Source organism: Panthera onca, chromosome E2 (genome assembly GCF_046562875.1).
Source record: "Panthera onca isolate mPanOnc1 chromosome E2, mPanOnc1 haplotype 2, whole genome shotgun sequence".
Taxonomy (NCBI): domain Eukaryota; kingdom Metazoa; phylum Chordata; class Mammalia; order Carnivora; family Felidae; genus Panthera; species Panthera onca.
This window is the reverse complement of record NC_138353.1, coordinates 55,491,754-55,502,793: the sequence shown is the minus strand read 5'-3', so window position 1 is coordinate 55,502,793 and position 11,040 is coordinate 55,491,754. Positions and strand designations below refer to the sequence as shown.

The 11,040-nt window shown below is 47.8% G+C and overlaps 1 non-coding gene across 1 annotated transcript; it reads right to left on the bottom strand.

Moving 5' to 3' along the window:
* Nucleotides 1-205: 205 nt before the first annotated feature.
* LOC132691396 (U6 spliceosomal RNA) lies at nt 206-313 on the bottom strand. The gene has a single exon (XR_009615744.2). It is a non-coding gene; the product is annotated as a U6 spliceosomal RNA (small nuclear RNA).
* Nucleotides 314-11,040: the final 10,727 nt, after the last annotated feature.

Genomic DNA, 11,040 nt, shown 5'->3' with positions numbered 1-11,040 from the left:
GCCTGGGTGGCTCAGTCGGTTGAGCATCCAACTTTGCCCAGGTCATGATGTTATGGTTCATGAGTTGAAGCCCCGAGTTGGGCTCTGTGCTGACAGCCCGGAGCCTGAAGCCTGCTTCAGATTCTGTGTCTCCCTCTCTCTCTGCCCCTCCCCTACTCATGCTTTATCTCCCTCTCAAAATCAAACAAACATTTTTTTTTCTTTTAAAAATATGGAACACTTCACGCATTTGTGTGTCATCCTTGCGCAGGGGCCATGCTAATCTTCTCTGTATCGTTCCAATTTTTAGTATATGTGCTGCCGAAGCGAGCACAACAAACATTTTTTAAAAAGTATCTACCATTCAGCTGCCTTGCACGCTCTATACACATTATTGCATTTATTTCTCATAATCTTTCTCTGAGGCAGATGTTATTATTTTGGGCTCATTCTCTATTATTATTTTTATTACTACAAATTAAGTGGTTTAACACAAAACATATTGCTTACTTCACAGTTTCTGTGGGTCAGGAGCTGGACATGTTTTAACTGGGTCCTCCGCTCAGGGTCCCACAAAACTGAAAATAAGATGTCAGCTAGGCTGTGTTCTCATCTGATGGCTTGACTGGGGAAAGATTGCTTCCAAGCTCCCTCAGGTTATGAGCAGAATTCATTTCCCTGTGGATGTACAACTGATTCCCTGATGTCTTGCTGGCTATTGGCTGTGGATCACTCCTGGCAACTAGAGGTAGCTGTCAGGTCCTTGCCATGCAACACCCTCCATTGACCCTCTCACATTTCAGCCACTCTGGCTTCAGGAAAGGTCCAGTCGCATTTAAGAACTTACCCAATTAATTCAGGCCCACCTAGATAATCTCCTTCTGGATTAACTCAAAGTCATAAGCCATCATCATGTTTAGTGATTCTGCCCTCACTCAAGGAGAGGTGATTATACTAGGCACGCACAATGGGATTGTGTGGAAAGACAGGTAGTGAGGGCAGTCATCATGGGGCATCATAGAATATATACTGATAATATTAACAGCCATCATTCTTCCAGCACCTTCTACATGCCAGGCACTGTTCAAGTGACTTGATACACAACTGATCACCCTTGCTATGGTTATGCTTTAAAAAGTGTCTATTTTAAAGATGATGAGACAAAAGTCAGAGAGGTTAAGAATAACTTGGCAAAGGCACATGATGTTGGTGAGGGGAAATCAGGTATGAACCCAAATCTGTGCCACTTCATAGGCTTGCCTGCTCCTAGTGGCCCCTGTGGCATAGGAGGGTGGCCTCTTTGCCACCAAGATCTTGTCGTCTCCAAATAGCTAAGGCCCAGAAGTCCCCAGAGGAATCCCCTCTCACTTCCTGTGGGCCTTGAAGGGAGAGCCCAGAACTACCCTGGAAGAGCTGCTTGGAGTACCAGGAAGTATCTGCTGTACTTGGCCTTGCAGACATCACAGATCCTGGCCACGGTGGCACACCCAGTGGATCCCCAGTCAGAGAGAAGCAGGCACTGGGGTCCAGGCCATCTCTACCAGGACCAGAGCGTGCCACATGTCCAGAGTGCATACAGCAGCATTGGGAAGCCTCCTCCAGCCTATGAGGGGCACTAGTGACATGGGCACCTACCCACAGCTCCGTGGAGCCGACGCTGCACTTTCCAGACTGACTGTCGCGTGGCCCGGCCCCCTCGCCTCCCCCCTGCAGCAGAGCCTGAGCAGATGGTTCAGAGTCACTCCAGTGGAAATTAATGGAGTCAGACTGTCCACACACTTCTTTTCAACCGTAGAGAAATATTTTCCATGAGTCAAACACCAGATGTATTTTGTTTATGGGGTAATTTAGCACTTGCGAGGGGTAAGACACTAAAACTAGAGAAGAGCTGTTTGTGCTTGTGTTTCAGGCAGCGCCCAAGCACACTCCAGCCACCTGCAGTAAAACTTGGGGACATCCTGTCCGAAATGGAGCCTGGACCTTGGAACTCAACCCTTCGGTACTTCCCAGAGAGAAGACCTATCACTTCTGCAAGCCACCCCATGTCTGTCTCCTGGGGTTCGGTTTGTGACCACACTGGCTGAATTGCCCAGAGCCCTAGAGGTGGGGAAGGGTGACGAAAAAAGAGCAGCACCACTAAGGGACTGAAAAGGTTCTTGGGGGGGGGGGGGGGGGGCAGGTCAAGAAGAGCCAGAAATAAACTAAATTGTAAATAGGCCTTCCCTGGGACCACCATTATTTTTTTTAACAGTCACAAAATGCTCTTAATCAGCATTTATCAAAGTATAGCCCGAGGAAAGCAATATCAGCATCAAAGGGGAATCTGTTAGAAATGCAGATTCTTGGGCCTTTCCCCAGACCAACTGAATAAAACCTCTAGGAGTGGGGCCCAGCCGGCAATGTGTGATTTAACACACCCTCCAGGGTAGTCTGATGCTCCCTGGAGTTTGAGAACCACTGCTCCAAATACCAGGGTATGTTTTCACTTTACATCTAGCTGGGAAGTTTTACATAAATTAATGAATCTCTCTGTGACTCCGTTTTCTCATCTGTAAAATGGAATCATGGCGGTAGTCATTGTGCGCTACCTAACGGATGGTAGAAATTAAAGGAAAGAATTCATTGAAAGTGCTCAGAACTAGAACCTGTAGAGTATACCTCATCAGCAAACAGCTGTGGCCATCAGTATGATTATCCGTATTGGCCTTCGAAACCCACTGTGGATAACAGCTGCTAACATTAACAGCCATCATACTTTGTACACTTTTAACATGACAGGTACTGTTCACATGACTTGATGTAAATGTAAAATTGTCACAATGAGGGTAAAAAGTCATTTTTGCGGTATTCATTATCTTCATTCATTCATTCGTTCATTAATCCAACAAACATGAACTAAGCCCCCTAATGTTCCAGGCACTGCTGTAGGACGGGTCCACAGGCAACAAAGCAGACAAATGAATCAGAGACGTCGTTCAAATCATATGTGCTCACAACACATTTAACCCAAGTCCCCATTTAAGGTCTCCTCAAGTCTGGTTTCTCCTGGGACCCCTGGGCTCGACTTGGCCCCTGCCCAGGCGGCCACTCTCTGCTTAGCCCCTGCCTCTGCTTCCTGCCTCCTCCAAACCCCCACTTACACCACACAGCCTCTGCAGCCTTCACCCTCAGAATACCAGGACTGCCTCCCTCGGCCCTGAGTTCCCTTCCTGAGAAGTTCTGTGTGATCCCCGGGAGTAGCCGGACTATTCTTTTACTATATAAACAACAGTTTTAGCCTTGTCCATGCCATAAGAGTGGCCAGTGCGTGGCAGATTCAATTACGTACTGTGTGTGTATTCAGGGTAAGGAGATGTTACATTGAAAATTAAGACCACAAATTATGCATGCAAGTGGGAAAACTTCAGAACTCCCAGACTCATTTGCTCTCGGGGTGACGTGGTCCCAAGGCCTGGTATCTGGAATGCCCAAGTGCCTGCATAGACTTGTATTTATCCGTTTCTTCAGGTACATTGCCTATTAACACGTGTAACCAAAGGGTTTGGGGTATATCAGACCCAGGCCATTGGAACCTGCAAGTTGAGGTGCTAATCTTGTCTCCAGACACTCACTCATGTACAGTGTAGAATGAGGTTTTGAAAACCACAACCCACAGGCCAATTACAGCCCAAAGACTTTGTTGTTTTAAATAAAATTGTATTGGGATGCAGCCATGCCCATTTATTTACATGTTGTCTCTGGCTGTTTTTGCACTTCAGTAGCAAAGTTGAGAAGTTCTGGGAGAGACCATCCGGCCCACAATGCCTAAAATAATTACTATCTGTCCCCTTTAAAAGCAAGTTTGCCAACTCCTGCTCTAAAAGCAAGGTATATACAGCCTGCCTTGAAAGAAATCCACTTCATCCTTTCTAACTGAACTGGTGAATTAAGTTGTAAGAAAGCCATCACTCATCCCACATCCTACCTCCTTTAGTCTATTTGGGCTAGGACTCAGCAAAAGTGTTTCAACAAATTATACAGACACAATTATAGCCAATTAATGTACCGGTTTAATTATCAGTTAATAGCTAAGGCACTTAATAAAAGCATAACACAACCTCACTCAATATTAAAGAAATGCACATCAAAACAACAACGAGATTCCATTTGTCACCTGTTTGATTAATGGATATCACCAAGTTTGTTCAGACACAGAGGTGACTGTGGGGCGGTAACAGTGAGCGTCTTCCCACTCTGCAGGTTCAACATCTGTGGCAGGCACTTTGCAAATCTGAGACAGCTATAAATAAACCTACCTTTCAATGAGGATTCCTCTTCCAGGATTTCATCCTACACATGTGTTCTCAAATGTGTTCAATGCCATTTGTCTAAATATGTTCAACGCAAAATAGCAAAAACTGAGGTGATCCGACAATAAAGAGTAAATAAATCAGAATGTCCATATTGCGGAACATGAAAGAACCATGAAAAAAGAATAAACTAGACCTAATTCACCTAATGAGATGAAGAAAGAATGAGCTACACGTAATGGAGTTGAGGTAGAATAGTCTCAAGAGAATTATTTGAGAGGCACAAAAGGGCACAGGCTGTGTGTGTGTGTGTGTGTGTGTGTGTGTGTGTGTATGTGTGTGTGTGTGTGTGTGTGTGTTATAGTAAGCACCCATTGTTATTAATGAAGGATATGTAGACACACACAAACACACAAATATGTGCAAATGAGTAGAGAAATTTGAAAAATTTAAAACGAGAAAACAGCCACAATCATGGTTGCCCCAGAAGAGGAACCCAAGAGTCTGAACTAGAAGAGACACGTTTTGACTTTGTACCCTCTTTTTCTGCTTGTTTTTTTAACACATGCATACTTTGTTAGACTAATTTTAAAACATGTTTTTATGAAACAGAAATGTCACTCTATGTCTGATAGTGGTGCTTTCCAGGACACCAGGGTCCTGGTGGGGAGAGGGGCATTGCTGTTAGTGTGAAAGACATTCCCCAAAACTCAAGAAAGTAATGACAGTGCCCCAGAGCACTACAGCAAGCTGCCACAGACTCCCTAACTTGCAAACTCTCAGGCAACTCTGTACAACAAACCAGTGTTATTAAAAGAGAAGAAAAATCAATAATCCATCATGGAGAGGGCTTTGGAGTCAGATGAGAAGACTCTAGATTCTGGCATCCCCCCAGGAGCTGTGAGACCCCCTCCCCAGAAGTGTAGTAAATATCAAAGCCCTCTGAGGCTCTGTTTCCTCACCAGTGACAGTGGGGATCATGATGCCCCCCCACTCACGGTGGGGGGGACAACAGTGTCCCCACTCATGGTGGGGAGAATCACAATGCCCCCCCTTCACGGTGCAGGGATCACAATGCTGCCCCTCATGGTGGAAGGGACAACAATGCCCCCGCTCATGATGCGGGGGATCATGACGCCACCCCTCACGGTGGGGGGGGGGGGACAACAATGCCCACTCTCACGGTGGGGGGACAACAATGCCCCTGCTCGCAGTAGAGGGATCACGATGCCCCCACTGACAAGGGGCTTGGGCAGGGCCAGCACTTACAGAGCACACACCCTGGGCCTGACTGTGCTACGCACGTCACAGGCCCTACTGCACTTAGTTAACGGCCAAACCACTGTCCTCATTCTTCAGATAAAGAAACTGAGGTTTAGGGAGCCAAAGTCACATAGTTATTAAGTAGCAGTCAGGGTACAAACCCAGGTCTGTCTGCCTGGGCCTGCAACAGTTATTAGATTTTGCCTTTTGATGAAATGAGGTAAGCCGTGATCATTCACCCGAAGTTCCCTCTTAGATAGCAGCTACTCAAAACACGCCATTCATGCCAAATCCTGCAGACCCTCAGGTGCCAGGTTAAGTGTCCAACTGGCAGCACCCAGCCCAGCTTCCACGCAGCCCCCTGCACTGCCGGGCTGGTGACAGCGGCTGGTGACAGCGGCTCAGGCCCTCCCCAGCCCAGCTGAGCATCCTCTGCTGGGGAACCCCAGGCACCCTCAGTGGGGACCTGGAGGGCCTTGCTGACCTAATGGTTGTTCGTAGCTTTTCTTCCAGTGAGCAGAGGCCTCAGCTTCCGCAACCATGTGCAGCTTAGGAAGTGCTTCCCCTGGGATCCACCAGAACCAGACACAGCTCTGCACCCTGTCTCCCTCTGTAGCTCTATCTCTGTCCACCTCTGTCCCTTTGTGTCTCTCTGTGTGTCTCTCTCTGCCCATTTCTCTCTCTCTCTCTCTCGTGTGTGTGTGTGTGTGTGTGCGCGCATCTCTGTCTTCATCTCACTCACACACACACCAGAATCAGCAAAGAGAGCTCAGTCACCTCAGTGATCCATACTATCCTCTCCCCTCAGTCTGAGAAGTTCAAGGCTGCTCTAGCCTACACGAGAGGCCCCAGATTCTGCTCACAGATAAGGTCTCGGAGTCCTCTCTCATGCCAGGGTCCCCTTCGTCTTCTCCGCTCAGACATCCAAGTGTTCACATTGCCCTGAGTCCCAGCTGCTTTTCTGCAAAGCAGGGAGAATAACACCTATGTCATAGTGAAGCTGGGAGGAGAAAGAGGGCATGACCCACGACAGAAACGAGCAAGGGGCAGCTCCCGGCATTGACGAAACTGCACAAATCCTGAGGGTAGGGGTACAACATCTGCCTCGTCCCTGACGCATCAATTGTGCCTATAAGGGAGATCACAGTGGAAAACACATGTTCAGTAGAAAGGTACTGGGGCGCCTGGGTGGCTCGGTCGGTTAAGCGTCCGACTTCAGCTCAGGTCATGATCTCACGGTCTGTGAGCTCGAGCCCCGCGTCGGGCTCTGTGCTGACAGCTCAGAGCCTGGAGCCTGCTTCAGATTCTGGGTCTCCCTCTCTCTCTTCCTTTCCCCTATACTCTCACTCTGTCTCTCTCTCTCTCTCTCTCTCTCTCTCTCTCAAAAATAAATAAACATTGGGGCGCCTGGGTGGCTCAGTCAGTTAAGCGTCCGACTTCAGCTCAGGTCACGATCTCGCGGTCCGTGAGTTCGAGCCCCGCGTCGGGCTCTGGGCTGATGGCTCAGAGCCTGGAGCCTGCTTCAGATTCTGTGTCTCCCTCTCTCTGACCCTCCCCCGTTCATGCTCTGTCTCTCTCTGTCTCAAAAATAAATAAACATTAAAAAAAAAAAAAAAGAAAGAAAGAAATGTACTGAGCCCAGGAAAAAAAGGAGCTCAAATACATACTAACCACTTGCCATTAGTTAGGCACTGTGCCAAGTACAAAAAAAAAAACAAAAACAAAAAAAGATGGTCTTCCTGGGCACCACTGAGCCCAGGTACAAACATCCAATGCAAAGAAAGCAGAGAAAGAAATAAAAAGAGCAGGGAAGCCCATCCTGTCTGCCAGGGACCCCGCATAACACTTTACATGCTTTTTCTCATCTAATAATTACAAAAGGCCTGCCAGACACATCTTCTCGCCCCAATTTTACCTACAGAGAAGGAAACTGAGTTGAAGAGACATTAGGGGACGGGCCCCCAGTGGTACAATGAGCAGGTAGGGGCAGGGCTTGGCTTCCAACAGGATGCCAGTCATCAAAGCTTACATTTCCCTCCTTCTGTTGTCCTCTGGAAGGGCAGTGGGGCCTCTGGTTGGCTGTGGTCTCTCCCAGTTCTGCACTCTTCCCATGTGTCTCAGTCTCCCCTGGCACAGGAGTCCTTTCTATCTTTCACACAAAAGCTCCAGTGACCTGTGAGAGACCTCTCCCCACCTCGCACCTCCCAAGCAGTGCTCCCTATTGGACCCTTAGCAGACAGGGCCCACTCTCCAAGCTCTCAGACCCTTGGGCTTGGTGACACCCCAAGGGAGGCCCTATTTTCAGCAATGTGCTGCAGGGACGCTTGTCTTCTCTGTAAGTGAAATCCAGAAGGAGAAAACCGGGGTCTCGGTTAGGGGTTAGTGATGCTGGGTTACCCATGCATGGAGCCCAAGTTAGGGGTCACACAAAAGAAACTGTCGAATGCACCAAAGACTTGGAAACACCAAGAGAGAAACAGGACAAAGGAAAGACGTCAGAGTCCTCTGCTGTGGGAAGACGTACCACCTGTTTTACCCTGCAGGAAGCTGGAGGGGCCCAGCCATCAGTTTCCCCCTTTCCTGCCTCCACACCTCCACAGGGCCCTTCCAGGATCTCCCTGAGAGCTCAACCCAAATCCCTTACATGTGCCCATAGATGTCACCACTCCTTCCTGCTCCTCCCGCTCAGCCTCAACATAGACTCATAACTGATGCTGCCAGGTGTACGAGGAAAGCCTGTCATTTCTTCTGCCCTTTGTGCTCCCCTCTCACACCTTCTGGAAGGAAACTCTTCCATTTTCCCATTGAGCACGGGACAGGTCACGCGAGGCTGGCCTTCTGACCACAGCTGCCAGGACCAGGGTGGATGCCTCACAAAAATACTGGCATACATCATGACCAGCGCAGTTGGCCCTGAGTAAACTCCTCCCTGGAAGGCATTTGCAGTTAGGCTGCTCTGGCTGAAAGTAACATGAGCTGAGCTCAAACATTTTAAAAAATTTTTCTTAGTAACATTATTTGAACAAAATAAAAACCTGTCCCAGCAGTTCTCTCTACCAGGCACTTGGCAGAGGTCCCACAAGGTTCTCAGAAACTTGGGCCGGGCCCCAGCTCATCCCAAGGAATCTTTGGGCTCAGCTGCCTGTCTTAGGGAATGCTTGCCTTGCCATCGTGTGAATCCAGGACAAAAACCATTGGGATTTAGAACAGCCTGGGTTCCAATCTGCTGGGCTTACGAAAAAGAAAAAGCTGGGGAGAAGACAGAGGAATGCTTTGGCTCATGCAACAGAAAAGTCTGGAGGCAACCGCTTCAGGTAAGACTGGTTCCATGGGCTCAAACAATTTCATCAGGACTTGGTTTCTCTCTGCCTTTTACATATGCTTTCCTCTGTGTCAACTTCATCCTTAAGCAGCAAAATAGATGTCAGAAGCCTGGAAACACAGACTTCCAACTTAGCCACCCTTTTCCTAACAGTTCCAGGAAAAGCTAGAGTTAAACCTCACTGGATCAGTGTGGGTCCCAAGCCCAACCCTATTGGTTATTGTGGATGGAATATGCTGATTAGCTGGGCCTGGAGCCAAAGGAAAATGGGGTACAGTGTGTGTGTGTGTGGGGGGGGTGATTTAGGGCATGATTTAGGTGATTTAGGGGGTGATTAGGGTGAAAAGGCGACAGGAATGCTGACTGGGTAAGAAAGAGAGATAATCACGGGGTGATGGAGGGTATAGGTCTCAGGCTGCTGTTGATCCATCCATTCACTTAGCAGATAGTTATTTAGCAACTGCTGCATGTCAGGCACCACAGGAGGCCCTGAGGCTGAGTAACCAAACAGATCTAGCACTAACTCTTAGGAAGAGCAGGTCCAGTGGGGAAGATGAATAACACACCAGCAAACACACAGATACACGAGGTAGGTGTGGAGAGTGGAACTTCTGGGAAGGACAAAAATGGATGAGAACAAGGAACAATGGTGTCAGGGGAGGGCAAGATGAGTGGCCATTTGGGCACCCATGTGCACCAAGAAAGCAGAAAGATCCAGCTCAAGGTGAAAATCTGAACAGTTAGATGGTTGGGGCACATGTGCAAAGCCAAGAGAACACATTTCCCCCCAGAGAGAAGGGGAGAAAAGGAGGAAGGAGAGAGACAGGCAGGGATGGACAGGACTTACACCCAGTTTTCTCCTTTTAGTCTCATACTCCTACCTTCTTATCATGAATCCCCTTTACTCACATTTGGCCAAAGGGTCTCTTTGTCTTGAATAAATCACCCTATACCATGGAATTAACCAAAAATTCAAGACGTCTAACCTCATTACTTGCCCACAAGACACTATTTTGTAGGCTCATTCATTCTTAAGTGACATAAGATACCCAAAACTTCACTGGGCTGTGACTGAAAAGTACCCACGCTTAAAAAAATAATACTATATGTGTATACTTAAGTATATATATAGTGTACTCACATGTACTTAAGGATACACAGAAAGTGAGGCAGCCAGTTCAGTTGCACATTTCAAAACCAAAGCACCATTTCTTGAGCTCTCCACAGTGGGTCTGCAGGCTTGTGGGGGTATAAGAATGATTCAGTGCTGGGGCGCCTGGGTGGCTCAGTCAGTTAAGCGGCCGACTTCGGCTCAGGTCATGATCTCACAGTTCGTGGGTTTGAGCTCCACATAGGGCTCTGTGCTCACAGCTCAGAGCCCGAAGCCTGCTTCAGATTCTGTGTCTCCCTCTCTCTCTGCCCCTCCCTCACTCCTGCTCTGTCTCTCTCTGTCTCAAAATTAAATAAACGTTAAAAAAAAAAAAAAAGAATGATTCAGTGCTGGGGCACCTGGGTGGCTAATTCCTCAAAGATGCCCAAAGCAAAGTACACACACACACACACACATCCACATTCACATAAGAGAGTACATACACACAGCACACACAGACACATAAATTATATCCATTCACATACATACACACACAATGAATACATGCAAAGTGCAAACATACACATACAAAGCACATGTATACAAGGTACACATACACAAACTACACACACACACACAAATTGCACACATGCACACAAAGCACACACAGTAAACACACACACAGATTATGAAAATTGTTCAGATTAATTTTTGACTACTATTCACCAAGGCCCTTCTCACAGCCAGGCACTGTGGTTGAAGGTGTTTTCACACCCATGCTAACAGCAATGATGGAAGAAGTGCTTATCGATCTTCCCTGTGTCCCTGGAAGGCCCGGTTTCATCAGCATTCCCCTTTTTGGAGGGAAAGGGCTTGCCCTGGGCCACACCTCTAGGACATGGTGGAGCCAGATGTGATATGTTTGTTGGACGGCTCTCCTCTTTGGTCAACTCCACACTGCTCTCTAAATGTACGTGTGTAAGGGTCCAGGTCACATCCACTGTGTCTACACAAATGAGCTCCCTGTGATGCAGATCTCAGCACGTTACACATCTCAGGGTATAAAACGGTACTCTCTATACTATAGCCTACTAACG